Raw genomic sequence first — 16,191 nt, 5'->3', positions numbered from 1 at the left:
GATGTGCAACTAAACCATATACTTAAGGAGGAGGTGCTGTAGAATCTTATAGCCACAGGGAAAAAGGATCTCCTGTAGCACTCAGCACTGCACCTTGGTGGAATCAGTCTGTTACCAAAGGTGCTCCTCTCTTTGTCCAGCATGTCATGGAGGGGGTGAGGGGGATTGTCCATAATGCTGTGTAGCTCCTGCAGCATCCTCCTCTCAGACACAAACACCATGGAGTCCAGTTCCATCCCCAGAACAAAACCAGTCTTCTTGATGAGATTATTGATCTTTTTGGCATCAGCTGCTCTCACCCTGCTGCCCCAGCAGACAACAGCATAGAATAGAAGCTGGCCACAACTGAGTCGTAGAACATCTGCAGCATAGTACTGCAGACATTGAATGACACTGGAGCATCCTCAGGAAGTACAGTCAGCTCTGTCCCTTTTGTACAGAGCCTCTATATTTTCAGTCCAGTCCAGTCCAGTGCATTGTTCAGGTGAGTTCCCAGGTATATGTAGTCCTGGACGACTTCCACATCTGTTCTCTTGAAGGAGATGGGAATGCAGGGTGTTTTCACATTCCCGAAGTCCACCACCAGCTCCTTTGCCTTAGTGAGCTGCAGGTGATTCAGCCCATACCACTCAACAAAATTGTTCATAGAAACATAGTAAACCTACAGTACAATACAGACCCTTCCGCCCACAAGGCTGTACCGAACATGTCCCTACCTGAGAAATTACCTAGGTTACCTAAGGTCCATGTACCTATCCAAGAGTCTCTTAAATGACCCTATCGTATCTGCCTCCACCATTGTCACCGGCAGCCCATTCCACGCACTCACCACTCTTTGCGTAAAAATATTACCCCGACATCTCCTTTGCACCTACTTCCAAGCACCTTAAAACTGTGCCCTCTCGTGCTAGCCATTTCAGCCCTGGGAAAAAGCCTCTAACTATACACACAATCAATGCCTCTCATCATCTTGTACACTTCTATCAGGTCACTTCTCATCCTCCATCACCCCAAGAAGAAAAGGCCCAGTTCACTCAACCTATTCTCATAAGGCATGCTCCCCAATCCAGGCAACATCCTTCTAAATCTCCTCTGCACCCTTTCTACGGTTTCCATATTCTTCCTGTAGTGAGGTAACCAGATCTGAGCACAGTACTACAAGTGGGGTCTGACCAGGGTCCTATATAGCTGCAACATTACCTCTTGGCTCCAAAACTCAATCCCACATTGATGAAGGCCAATGCACCATATGCTTTCTTAACCACAGAGACAACCTGCACAGCAGCTTTGAGTGTCCTATGGACTCGGAACCCATGATCCTTCTGATCTTCCACAATGCCAAGAGTCTTACATTTAATACTATATTCTGCCATCATGGACCTACCAAAATGAACCACCTCACACTTATCTGGGTAAAACTCCATCTACCACTTCGCAGCCAAGTTTTGTATCCTATCAATGTCCTGCTGTAACCTCTGACAGCTTCCACACTATCCACAACACCCCCAACCTTTGTGCCATCAGCAAATTTACTAACCCATCCCTCCACTTCCTCATCCAGCTCATTTATAAAAAATCACAAAGAGGAGGGGTCCCAGAACAAATCCCTGAGGAATACCACTAGTCACCGACCTCCATGCAGAATATACACAACATCTACAGCTCTACCTTCATCAATGTGCTTAGTCACATCCTCAAAAAATTCAATCAGGCTTGTAAGGCACAAACTGCCTTTGACAAAGTCATGCTGACTATTTGTAATCATATTATGCCTCTCCAAATGTTCATAAATCCTACCTTTCCGGATCTTCTCCACCAGCTTACCAACCACTGGTCTACAATTTCCTGGGCTATCTCTACTCCCTTTCTTGATTAAGAGGACAACATCCACAACCCCCCAATCCTCTGGAATCTCTTCTGTCCCCATTTATAATGCAAAGATCATCACCAGAGGCTCAGCAATCTTCTCCCTCACCTCCCACAGTAGCCTGGGGTACATCTCGTCCAGTTCTGGTGACATATCCAACTTGATGCTTTCCAAAAGCTACAGCACATCCTCTTCCTTAATATCTACATGCTCAGGCTTTTCAATCTTCTGTTAGTCATCCCTACAATTGCCAAGATCCTTTTCCGTAGTGAATACTGAAGCAAAGTATTCATTAAGTACCTCTGCTATCTCCTCCGGTTCTGTACACACTTTTCCACTGTCACACTTGATTGGTCCTATTCTTTCACGTCTTATCCTCTTGCTCTTCACATACTTGTAGAATGCCTTGGGGTTTTCCTTAATCCTGTCCACCAAGGCCTTCTCATGGCCCCTTCTGACTCTCCTAACTTCATTGTTAAGCTCCTTCCTGCTGACCTTATAATCTTCTAGATCTCTACCATTAACTAGTTTTTTGAACCTTTCCTAAGCTCTTCTTTTCTTCTTGACTAGATTTACAACAGCCTTTGTACACAACGGTTCCTGTACCCTACCATCCTTTCACGTCTCATTGGAACGTACCCATGCAGAACTCCATGCAAATATCCCCTGAACATTTGCCACATTTCTTCCATACATTTCCCTGAGAACATCTGTTTCCAATTTACGCTTCCAAGTTCCAGCCTGATAGCCTCATATTTCCCCTTATTCTAATTAAACACTTTCCAAACTCGTCTCTTCCAATCCCTCTCCAAAGCTATGGTAAAGGAGATAGAATTAAGATCATCACTCTTCTGTAATCAGCCTCTTGACCCCAGCTGATATAGCCCACAACTGCCAAATTATCCAAAAACTTCTGCAGCTGGCAGACTCCAAGATGTACTGGAAGTCTGAGGTGTAGACAGTGAACTGGAAGGGGGGAAAGACAGTTCCCTGAGGTGCTCTTGTGCAGCTAACCACAGTATCTAAGGCACAGCTCTGTAATCTCACACATTGTGGCCGTCTGGGCAGATAGTGTATAATCCAGGACACTTGTGGATCATCCACCTTAATCACCGTGAGCATACTCATGATTCTCACAAAGCTGCTTGGCTCATCCAGATGGGTGTAATGCCATCAAAGCAGAAGATAATGTGCCCTCGACTCCAATATGTAGTTGATAAGCAAACTTCAGGGGGTTCTTGGTCCGGGCGTGTGATAGGACCAGTCTTTCGAATGATTTCATAACGTGAGGTCAGTGCTACTGGTCTGTTTGTGGCAGGACACATCTTCTTGGGTACTGGTTGTAAGAGCAGCTGGTGCATATCACAAGTCCTGGATAAGTGACCAATAACGCCAGGCAGACAATCTCTCAAGGGCATTGATAATGGCTGTAGTCACGCATCTTGAAAAGACACTGCCCAGAAAAAGATAATGGCAAACCACTTCTGTAGAAAAATTTGCCAAAAACAATCATGGTCATGAGACAATGATCGCCTACATTGTACAAAATGGCATATCATATTGATGATGACTTTATCTGGCCCGTCACATTTAATGGGTAAGATTAACCCTTTTACACTCAGAGTATCAATGGTGTCACTGGAGAATGAGAAATGATGAAAATATGCAGCTGAGATTGTATCATGATCTCAAGCCACAAGTAATGTTAGAAATTCCAAAACAGCTATCACCTCAGCATTGTCACAGCATTCACCTGCAAGATGATCCTGGCCATTCTCTCAATGTTGCTCCACTGTAAAACAAATTTGTCCAGCTGGAACATCAAAGACATCGCCATATTGTTCATTGATTCAACTTCAAAACAGCCAACTAGCCTTAATTTGAAGCAGATCTCTAATAAAGCAGTGATAGACATCAAACACAGCCCAGAAAATTATGAACAGTTGGTCTATGTGGTACAAGAACTGCCAGAAGACACATCCCACAAAGATGTTGAATCAACTACATATTGGCTCACATTTAAATTGGCCACCATCTACAAAATAACATGCAAATTTACACAACTGATTACTTTGCTGATGATACCACAGCAGCCAGAGAAGAACTAGTCACTGGATTGGCAAAGAAACAATGCAAATCATAGTCATAGTCACAAAGATGCTGCGTAGAAGCAGGCCATTTTGCGTTCAGAGTCCGCACCAATCACTGACCATGTATTGACACTAATCTAATTATTTCCATTCTCATCACAGTCTTATCAATTTCCCCTGGATTCTACCACTTATCTAGGTAGCAGGGGCAATTTACAGTGATCAATGAATTTACCGACCCCCATGAGTTTGGGATGTGGTAGAAGGCCCATGACACCAGTGAGAATATGCAAGATTCACAAGTTGGGAGTGAATGTGGATCCCTTGCACTGTAAACCAGCAGCTTGACTAACTGTGCCACTTTGCTGCCCACAATGTCAGCCACTGATCAAAAGTATAGATATGATTTACAATAGTAGGAAAGATTAGTCCACAATTAAGAAGATGAGCATAAACCTTCAAAAACCATAGCAAATCTACAAGGTAACAGTTCACCAGAGAGCACATCAATTACACAAAAATGAAAACGAACTCACAAAAGAAAACTGCAATGACAAGAACATCAAAAAGAGAACAATTTTGATGACCAATTTAGTGCAAACAAAAAAGAAAAAAAATACCAAGAACATGAAGGCTGGCAATGTTGCAAGGGTGGATATTATTAGTAATGAACAGATATAGAAAATCAAATCACTAACAAGGGACTAGCCTTTGAGATTATTTAACTTCTATGCAAGAACTAACTGCATTTCCATGATCTACAAATATACATTGCAATAAAACACCAGTGATCCACTACACTTGGGACCTTGGTGGTGCTGAACTGGCAGATTTTCTGGACGGTTGGATTTTATTTCTATTAATACCTCAACATTCTATTAATTCACTTTTTTCAATGATATGCTCTATGATAGGAAATTTTCCACTAAAGCAGATATACTTAAGTGTAGGAACAGCACGGCCAATGAGTGGGAAAGGGGAATTCAGGAACTGGGGCTGCAGTAAGTGGAAACAGGAGAAAGAAACCAGGATCACAGTGACTGGGAAAGGGGGAGATCAGGAACAGGATACACTGAGTGGAAAGTGGGGTCCTGGAGCTGCAGTGTGTGCAAAGGGGAGTTCAGGAACTGGTGCTGCTGAGAGTGGTAAGGGAATTCAAGAAACAGGACCACAGTGACTGGGAAAGGGGGAGATCTGGAATGGGAGACAGTGAGTGGAAAGGGGAGTTCAGGATCGGAGCTGCAGTGTGTGCAAACGGGAGTTCAGGAACTGGTGCTGCTGTGTGTGGAAAGGGAGTTCAGGAACCAGGACCACAGTGACTGGGAAAGGGGGAGATCTGGAACGGGAGACAGTGAGTGGAAAGGGAAGTTCCAGATCAGAGGTGCAGTCAGTGAAAAGGGGATGTCGGGAACCAGGACCACAGTGAGTAGGAAAGGGGGAGGGCAGAAACAGGACGCAGTGAGTGGAATAGAGGGTTCAGTATCAGAGGTGCAGTGAGGTGGAAAAGGGAGTTCAGGAACCAGTACCACAGTGACTGAGAAATGGGGAGATCAGGAACTGGGGCTGCCGTGAGTGGAAAGGGGAATTCAAGAAACTGAGTCCACATCGAATGCAAAGAAGTGCAAGAACAGAGGGCCCTGTTTTTGTGAAAATCAACCATAGGTGCAGGGTACACATTTGATGAGACAGAATGTTAAAAATCCTGGCCCTGGTACATTGAGAAAGCATGGAAACTGCAGCCTGGTGAGTGGAAAGGAAGCAAGTCATGATGTAAGATTAAGAGTAATATTAGCTTTACTTGTCATATGTGCATCAAAACATCAAACCATAATCCAAACTCTTAAATTTCTGGAATGTGGAGAAATCCTGAGCATCTAGAGGAAACCCATGTGGGCACACAGAGAATGTATAGACTCCTTAAAGACAGCAACAGGAATTGAACCCTCATCTTACCGATGGCGCTGTAATAGTGTTACGCTAACTGCTATGCTATCATACCGAGTTCAAGAGCCACTAGGCAAACTTGCAGATCCATGAAACTTTGATTAGGCTACAGGTGGTTATTGTGTTCAGTTCAAATCATCTCATCATAGGATGGATGTGAAAGCTTTCATGAGGGTGCAGAGGAGATTTAACAGGATGCTGCCTGGATATGAGTGCATGACTTAAGAAGATGGGTTGAACATGTTTGAATATTTCTCCTTGGGGCGAAGGAGAATGAGGGACAATTTAAAAGAGATGTACAAGATGATAAGAGGCATAGATAGTGGACAGTCAGAGACTTTTACCCAGGGTAGAAGTGGAATTATGAGGCAGCATAATTTTCAAATGTTTGGAGGAAAGTACAGGGGGTTGTCAGAGTTAGTTTTTTTTTTACAGAGAATGGTAGGTGCATGGAACTCATTACCAGGAAGAGTGGTAAAGGCATGTCACATTAGGGACATTCAAGAGTATTTTAGTTAGGCATATGAATAATAGAAAATGAAGGGTTGCGTATCATAGGATGGAAGGGTTAGACTGATCTTGGATTAAGTTAAGTGGTCAGCACAATATCACAAACCAAAGTGGCTTTACTGTGTTGTACTGTTCTATTGTATATGTTTGAAGGAAACCATGGACCTGGCAAGTGAAAAAGAAGCACAAAAACACACCCCCAGTGAGTTCCAAACATAACCCAGTAAGCCAGAGCTGAATCATAAAGACTTCTGAATAGCCTGATTGTTGATTATTGGAGTTTTATTGCATTGTACTTTTGAAGCCCAGCATGGGCAACTGATAAATAAAGAAATTTTGGTCAATCACTTTGCCACATCTACAGATTTTATGAATACTTCATCCACAGTTGTCCCTTGAGTAAATAGATTTTTTTTTGTACAGCTGCCATACAAGTCATTTGCTAGCCAGGTGTAGAATCTCATCCTGTACCATGAAGTCAAATTTGAAAAATACTAAATCATTGGTGACATTTCCATTGACCTCTTGATTACAATTTGACACAGTTCATCAGTATGTATTCCTTGGGCATAATAAAGAACCCATCACTTACCATAAATGTTCATTACAAATTTTACCTCTACACTGAATTAACAAGGGATCAATGTTACAGAGTCAGAGAACACAGAAACAGGCCCTTCGGCCTAGCTTGTCCCACATGCCTTGTTTAACCCACATTCCTCTAACTGTTGTTGCTAATGTATATATCCAAATTTCTTTTCAACATTTAAACATGTTGGTAGAGCCTATACTAGAATGGTCGACCGCAAAGAAGAATATTGATATGTCACTTTGACATCTACATAATTGATCATTTGCCTGAATCTCCTATATCAATGTAACTGAGTTGTTTTTCCTTTTTCCACCTTGTGATGCATTGAGCAGTATTCTTTTGCTGTTTCCTTAGCACTTGTCTATTGATTATGAGGCCCAGTTGCTAGCTCCATGCACAACCCAGTATGGATCAGTATGTAAGGGGCCAACAGGACGATTTGTCTCGAAGTCCAGTGCTACATCATCAGGTAGCGTAATGTTAACCAGGTACACTAACAAAAATGACATACTTTGACCAAGCTTTAACAAAATACAGATCAGTTTCCATAAGACCATAAGACATAGTGCAGAATTAGTCCATTTGGCCAATTGAGCTTTCCCCACCATTCCATCACGGTTGATTTATTATCCATCTCAACCCCATTCTCCTGTCTTCTGCCCATAACCTTTGATGCCCTTACTAATCAAAGACCTATCAACCTCTGCGTTAAAATATACACAGAGACTTGGCCTAAACAACTGCCTGTGGATTCACCACCCTCTAACTAAAGAATTCCCCCAAATCTATGTTCTAAAAGGACATTGTCATCATATCCACTTTATCTAAGCTTTTCAACATTCAATAGATTTCAAAGAGATGCCCCCCACCCCCTCATTCTTTTAAACTCAAGCGAGTGCAGGCTTAGAGCTATCAAAGCTTTCATACATTAACCCATTCATTCCTATGATCATTCCCATGCACCTCCTCTGGACCCTCTTCAATGCTAGCACATCCTTTCCTGGAAAAGAGGCCCAAAACTGTTCACAATACTCCAAGTATAGTCTGACCAATGCCTTATAAAGCCTCAATAGTACATCCTTGCTTTTATGTTCTAGTCATCTTGAAATGAATGCTAACAATGCATCTGCCTTCATTACCACCAACTCAACCTTCAAACCAACCTTTAGGGAATCCTGTACAAGGACACCCAGGTCACCTTGTAGCTCTGACTTCTGAATTTTCTCCCCATTTAGAAAATACTCTTCGCTTTTATCCCTTCTACCAAAGTTCATGACCTTACATTTCCCTGCACTCTATTTCATCTACCACTGCTTTGCCCATTCTCCTATTCTAAGTCCTTTTGCAGACTCCCTGCTTCCTTGTCACTACCTGCTCCTCCACCTATCTTCATATTGTCTACAAACTTGGCCACAAAGACAGAAATTCCATCATTTAAATCTATCCAATAGGCAGACCCAGCACAGTTAGAAGATGAGAAAGAAAATCAGCAATTGGAAATGCTCAAAATGGAAAATGCATTCATCCATCACCAGGATCTCCAAGTATATCCTTTGCTACTCTATTCTGTATATGTGTGTCTTGTATAGGAACGCTTGACCTTAGCCAAAAAAATAGTACCAGTTTTGAATGACAGTTGTGAAATCATCATGGCTACCTTAAAATAACCAATACTGACAGCCTATCTACCTACCCTTGCTGGAAGCTGGCAGGTTAAGAACCAAAATAGTGAAATGAGAAATACTCCATCAGACCCTTATTACTAATGTGATAGGCAGAGCATGCAATCGTTTTGAGTCTACCCATTCCTCAAATATGGACCTTCATGGTGCAAGACCTTTCCAAAGCCAATCTGCAAACAATGAAATATGATTCTTGCTGGAAAGAAATATGTGTTTGGTTGATCTACAAATAATATGTAATTAGCTGCAATGAGGATCAAGATCAGGACAATAAAATAATTACTTTTTCAAACTTTATCCTTCAAATTTTAATAATTCCAAAGGAGCTTTTGGTTCAATAGCACTAGTGTGGAGGACAATTTAACTTTTGACTAAATTAGAATAGTTGGGAAACAACCACATTGTTGACTCCTCGTGTACACCTAGCATTAGCCAATGATAACAGAACATTGTCACAGAACCAGCTTATCTGAGCCTTGGTATAAAATTGCTGATAATGATGATGAAGCAAGAGAAAAAAAGTTAGAGGTAAATGATGCAGCTTTATTAGTTAAACAGCATTCTAGTCAACATAATAGTTAAGTAAAATACTTTAAGGCCAGTGCACAAAACATACTGCTTGGTGTATTACACATTATATTTGTGCAATGCACAAAGCTGTCCAAATTTGACATTGATCTTTATTTTTGCTGCAGATTATCCATTTGTGTCACTGCCTGAATGCTTTTCTTAACTCATAACTCTCATTCTGAACTTGCCAGTGTCTTCATTTTTTTCTCTTCTAACTCCCAAAATGCTTCTGCTACAATTCTTATTGCTAACGGTTATGCTTCTACATCAGCCCATGCAATATGAGATTGCCAATTTTATCATATGAACTAACAAATTGACATATGCATCACGGAGTGCCGAGCTTGTCAAAAAAATAAGGGAGTTGTCAGGACAATTGAAAAGTAATAAAGGGAGATTATTTTTGCAATAATTGCTTATTGGACCATTTTTCTCTTCAGATTTACAAAAAAATGTATTTGCTAGGTTTACAGTATGCCAATTCCCATTAACTGGTTAATATATTAAGGAATTGTTTTTATTTCTAATCTCAAGCAGCGTCAGTTCTTGTTTCCATTCCATTTGTTTTTTTGCATTTTAAAGTTATCTTTTTAGATCTCATAACTTAGAATCACAATTACAGCTGAATATTATTAAGCACTACACAAGGTAAATGTCATAAACAATTCATCTCCTTTTTTATGCTATACTGTTTGTCTCATCTGCAGTGTCTGCTGTGAACTGCATAAGGATCACCACCATCTAAGAGATAAAGCTATGATGTTGAAGGAGACAGGATGGAACAGACAACAAATTACACTTAAATAGATTTTTTAACCTCATTACAGATTCTCAGGAACTCCACAAATTTGTATTGGTCCAGACAATAGGGAAAATGACCGAGGGTACTTTTAAACAATAAGTTTGGTAGTTTGTAAGAAATGTTGCCAAGATACAAGGTTCAAAACAGAATTCCAGAACTATGTGTTGCATTCATACACACTATTACTTTAAATAGAGAACAAAACTACGTCCAAAGTAACTGTAAAATTATGAAGAGATTGCAGAAATTCCATGAAGGAAGCTGAAGATCAGGTTAATGAACTTGAAGACCATATCTTGACAAGAATTATCATCAGGCATTATGTGTCTATAGAGTGAACACAGAGCACAGACCTTAGAAATCTACAGCATATTACAGGCCCTTCATCCCACAATGTTGTGCTGACCATGTAACCTACTCTAGAAACTGCCTAGAATTTCCCTAGGGCATGGCAGTAGGACCCAGATGGAAGGAGGCGGATGGAAGCCCGAGGTTTCAAAATGACCTTTAATTTCACAAATCCATCTGGAAGCTTCACATTTGTAACACAAGAAGACCACTGCAGGTGGCATGGGTGGATTTTCTTTTGGCAGCAATGCTGGAGGTTCTCAAGGAGGTTTTGACTTATCAACAGGACAACAGTCAACAGCCACTGCAGCTACCACTACCTCAGCCCCAAATGCCAATATGTTCTCATTCATTAACCCATATGCAGGGGCAACTTCATCCGCTGATTAGCTTTCCAGTACAAGTGGAGGCTTCTTACTCAGAAAGAATAAAACATATTTATCATTTTCATTGCAACAACACAACCAGCCTCTGGCTTCTTTGGTTGCACACCATCCACAAGTGCTGCAGTTGAAGCCACCTCTACCTGCACTGCCACCACCTCTGCCTTCTCGCTATCCTCCGGACCAACTTCCCAGACCTTGCCTCCATCTCAGTTATGGCAGCATCTCAGCTCAGCCAGCTACTGTGGGATTTGATCTTGTTGCTTGCTCCACAGCCACAGCCTAGACAAAAGTTTCAACTGGATTTGGATTTACCACTGCTCCAGCTGCTTCCTCCCAGACAACTACAGTAGGGGGATTTGGCTTTGCAACCAACACAACACCAGCACTCGGTGGATTCAGGTTTGGTAGTCCAACAAATACCACAGCAGCCCCTGAGCCAGCAGCACCAGTCTCTATTGGAGCACCTACAACAGGTTTTTTCTTTTGGTGCATCTACAACTGCGTCAAGTGCTGTCACATCAGCTTCTACAGCACAGAGTCTTTCCTTTGGTGCAAAGCCAGTAGGTTTGAACACAAGACCTTCAATTTGTTCATATGCAGCAGGGCCATCTCTGTTTGCTTCAGTGGTGAGCTCAGAACCTTACACCTCTACCGTGATTAGTGGATTTACAATGACCAGCTCCCTCTACATCTTCTGCTCCATTTGGGTTTAAGCCAACAGGTGCAGCCTTGCCTCTGACTACAGCTACAACCTTGGCTGCCAGCACCTCTGCAGCTGCGACAACCACCACTGGATTTTCATTTCTCCATGACACCAGGTCCACCTGGAACAACTGCAAGTGTGAGTACTACAGCAGCAGTTACCACCACGACTTTTGCTCCATTGCAACCACCAGTGCATCCACCAGCAGTGCTGCTGTTACAACCAGTACCTCTCCAGTTATATCGTGTGCTCAGCTGGAATGTCTGATCAACAAGTGGAGCACGGAACTGGGAGAACAGGAATTCCTACACCAGGCCACACAAGTCAATGCCTGGAGTCGAATGATGACTGAAAAATGGAGAAAAGATCACTGCTTTACACTGAGAGGCAGAGAAAGTGAAACTGGATCAGGAGAGGTTGGACTAAGAACTTGACTTCATTTTGGCTGCATCACGCTAAGACACAAGAAAAAGAACAGGAGTAGGCTACTCAGCTCCACATATGTGCTTTGTCATTCAATAATGATGCAGATTGTAGTTAGAAACATAGAGAACCTACAGCACAATACAGGCCCTTTGGCCCACAAAGCTGTGCTGAACATGTTCCTACCTGAGAAATTACTTAGGGTTATCCATAGCCCTCTATTTTGCTGAGCTCCATATACCTGTCCAGGAGTCTCTTAAAAGACCCTATCATATCCACCTCCACCACCGTCACTGGCAGCACTCACCACTCTCTGCGTAAAGAACTTACCCCTGATATCTCCTCCGTACCCCCTACTTCCAAGCACCTTAAAACTGTGCCCTCTTGTGCTAGCCATTTCAGCCTTGTGAAAAAACCTCTGGCTATCCACACGATCATCATCTTATCCACAGATGTAGTAAGACTATGAGGAAGGACAGGTAGATTATAAGGCAAAATTGCAGTCAATAGGATGACTTGAAATGTAACTTGGGGGCAAATCACAACGGGTGATGAATACAGGACTGAAGGTGTTATATTTGTATGCACACTGTATATAGAATAAGGTAGATGATCTGGTATCACAGTTAGAGATTGGCAGGCATGACATTGTGGGCACCACTGAGTCATGACTAAAAGAAGATCATAGTTGGATGATTAACATCTAAGGGTACGTCTTGTACCAAAAGGATAGGAAGATAGTCAGAAGGGATGGAGTGGCTCTTTTGGTAAAATGAGATCAAATTCTTAGGTGACATAAGATCAGATATAGAATCCTTCCGGGTAGAGTTAAAAATCTTCAAGGGCAAAAAGATTCTGGTGCCAGTTATACATTAACGAGACCTGAACAGTAGCCTGGATGTGGGATATAAATTGCAATGGGAGACATAATAATAGCTGGAGCTTCTGGGAAAAATCAGAAGGCGCAAGGAGGAAAGTTACATCCCAAAGATGAAGAAGTATTCTCAAAGGAGGATGAGGCAACCAAGGCTGGCAAGGGTCAAAGATAGCATAAAAGCAAAAGTGAGAGCATATAATATTGTAAAAACTAGTGGGAAGTTAGGATTGGGAAACCTTTCAAAACCAACAGAAGGAACCCAGTATAAAACGATTAGGAGAAAAAGATGAAATATTAAGGAATATCAGTCAATAACTTCAAAGAGAATACAAGGAGATTTTTTTTCAGAAATATAAGGAGTGTAAAAGAAAGTCAAGAGTGCTTCTGAGACCACCAGAAAGTGACGCTGTTGCAGTAGATATGAGAGCACAAAGAAATGGCAGACAAATTTAATAAATACTTTGCATCAGTCTTCATTCTGGAAGGCACTAGCAATATGCCAGAAATTCGAGTGTCAGAGAGCAGAAGTAAGTGCAGTTGCCATTACTAAGGAGAAAACCCTTGGGAAGTTGAAAGGTCCGAAAGTAGATAAGTCATCTGGACCAGATGGACTACATCTCAGGGTTCTGAAAGAGGTAGCTAAAGAGATTGTGCAAGCATTAGTAATGATCATTCAAAAATCACTAGATTCTGGAATGGTTCCAGAGGACTGGAAAATTACAAATGTCATTTTACTTTTCAAGAAGGTAGAGAGGCAGAAGAAAGAAAATTATAATCCAGTTGGACTGACTTCAGCTGTTGGGAAGATATTGGAGTCAATTGTTAAGGATACTTGGATTTTCAGAAGGCCTTTGACAAGGTTGATGAGATTACCAAGGCCTTTGACAAGTTAAAGGCCCATAGTATCACAGGAAAGACACAAACATGGTAAGAGCATTGGCAAGAGCCAAAGAATGGGAATAAAGGGAGCCTTTTCTGATTAGCAGCTGATGCTTAGTAGTGTTCTGCAGGATTTGGTGTTGAGACAACTTCTTTTTATGTTGTATGGCAATTATTTGGATGATGGAATTACTGGCTTTGTGGCCAAGTTTGCTGATGGTATGATAGGTGGAGGAGTAGGTAGTGTTGAGACTTAGACAGATTAGGAGAACGGGGAAAAAAAGTGGCAGAATGAATACTCTGTTGGGAAGTGTATGGTCATGCACTTTGGTAAAAGGAATAAAAGCATAGACCAGGGGACCCCAGCCATTTTTATGCCACGGGCCACTACCATTAACTGAGGGAAACAGTGAACTCCAAGCCAGAACCACCCTGGCAAAGACTATTTTCTAAATAGGTTAAAATTTAAAACTCTGAGGTGCAAAGGGACTTGGAAGTCCTTGAGCAGAATTCCCTAATGGTTAACTTACAGGTTGAGTCAGTGGTGAGGAAGGCAAATGTAATGTTAGCATTCATTTTGAGAGGACTAGAATATAAAAATAAGCATGTAATGCTGAGGCTTTATAAGGCACTAGTGATGCCACTTGAGTATTTAAGAAAAAATGTGCTGACACTGGAGAAAGTTCAAAGGAGGTTCACAAGAATGATTCCAGGATTGAGCAACTTATCATGTGACGAGCATTTGATGGCTCCAGGCCTTTACTCACTGGAACTAAGAAGAATGAGGGGTGATCTCATTGAAACCTATCAGATATTGAAAGGCTTAGATAGAGTGAATTTGAAGAGCATGTTTCCCAAAGTGGGCGTACCTAGGACAAAAGGATACAAGCCAGAATAGAGGTACACGCATTCTTTTAGAACAGAGGTGAGGAGAAATTTCTTTAGCCAGAGGGTGGTGAATCTGTGGAATTTGTTGTCACTGGTAGCTATGGATACCTGTGGATAGTTAGACGGAGAATCAAAGATTCTCGATAAGTCAGGGTATGAAAGGTTAAGGGGAGGAGGCAAGAGAATGAGGTTGAGAGGGAAATGGATCGGCTGTGATCTAATGGTGGAGAAGACTTGAGGGGCTGAATGGCCTAATTCTGCTCCATTGTCTTTTGGGCTTATAGTCTTACTTGAATTACTTAATATCCAAAAATCTATATATTTCTCTGTCTTGAATGTATTTGTTTACCAAGTCTCCAAAATCCAAAGGTACACTATTTTACTCTCTTTAAATCTCAGTCATGAATACTGATTGTTACTTGAAAATAAAGAAACAATGTCTTAAAGAATATAATCTAGAGATGACAAGAGTGTGAACATAAGATTCAGCTGGAAAGCGAACCAGGAAGACTTAATTGTTTGATATCTTGAAGTCTTGGTCAATATGGATTTTGAGATTGAAATTCAATGCAGAAATGAATATGAGACTGAAGTTATGTACCATCACATGGTACTTTAGGGGGCCTCCAAGGAGGGGAAATAATTAGTGCTAGAACAATATTATGGATGAAGGCCAGAAAGGATGGGTTTGACCTTGTAAAATCAATCTACCTCATCCACTTAGTAACAGAGAAACAATCCAACAACATGCTGCCCACTTTAAAAAAAGTATTTACAGAATGTTGGCATTAATAGCAAGGCCAACATTTAGTGGCCAGTGCATTATCGTCTAATAATCAAACCATGAAAATTTAAAGCACAGTGGAGGTTAATCTTCATGCAGCCCATAAAAGAACTATCCAGCTTAATCTCATTTTCTAGCTTTTGTTTTATAGTTTTGCTTGTAGGTTACAACACTTCAAATACCCTGAGAGTTTCTGTCTCTACTACATTTTGAAACTGCGAGTTCCAAACCATTATTACCATTCAAGTGAAAACAAGAATCCTCTAATCCTTCCAACAATTGCTTTAAATCAATGGTCCCAGCTGGTGAAGTTTGTCATTGGATGAAATACCTTTCTTTCCACTCTGTCTAGGCCGTTCATGACTTTATGTAGTTAAATGTTGTTCTAAGGAAAATAAGCCTTGTCCTCACAATATTTTCTCATGGATAAAATTCTCCCCTTCTATCTATTTCCCTGAAAATCTTCTTGTAATTCACTCTAGTGCAATTGCATTGTTCCAGTAATGTAGCAAATAAAATTGTAAATAAAATCCTTGAAATAACCTCCTGGTTGTAATATTCTATGCTTACCCTGGTAAAGTATCTGAAATGACATCTTTGCAGCCTTATCTACCATGGCTTCTACTAAATGCCATCTTAGCAGCCTTAGCCTGATGAAGATTTTGCCTTGGAGGGTGGAGTAAATTCAAGATGGCACTAAAGAGTGACTCCTTCGCTTGCATCTTTGGAAACAGCACTGCTTCTATCTTTGATATCTCTTTTTTTACCTTTTCAAGGTTCTTTTAAAGTCCCTGACTTGGAGTTACACTCTGACTTCGGTACTTTGCGGGAGTGGGATCTACTCTC

At 41.4% G+C, this 16,191-nt stretch overlaps 1 protein-coding gene and 1 pseudogene across 3 annotated transcripts in view; one reads left to right on the top strand and one right to left on the bottom strand.

The window, feature by feature from the left end:
• Window positions 1-11,953, top strand: part of LOC132390683 (nuclear pore glycoprotein p62-like) — a 62,247-nt pseudogene extending 50,294 nt beyond the window's left edge.
• Window positions 1-16,191, bottom strand: part of ctnna2 (catenin (cadherin-associated protein), alpha 2) — a 1,188,004-nt gene that overhangs the window by 731,725 nt on the left and 440,088 nt on the right. The gene's annotated exons all lie outside the window — the stretch shown is intronic.

This window comes from Hypanus sabinus, chromosome 3 (genome assembly GCF_030144855.1).
Source record: "Hypanus sabinus isolate sHypSab1 chromosome 3, sHypSab1.hap1, whole genome shotgun sequence".
Taxonomy (NCBI): domain Eukaryota; kingdom Metazoa; phylum Chordata; class Chondrichthyes; order Myliobatiformes; family Dasyatidae; genus Hypanus; species Hypanus sabinus.
Note: the sequence above shows the minus strand (reverse complement) of the source record. Positions and strands in the feature narration are given on the sequence as shown.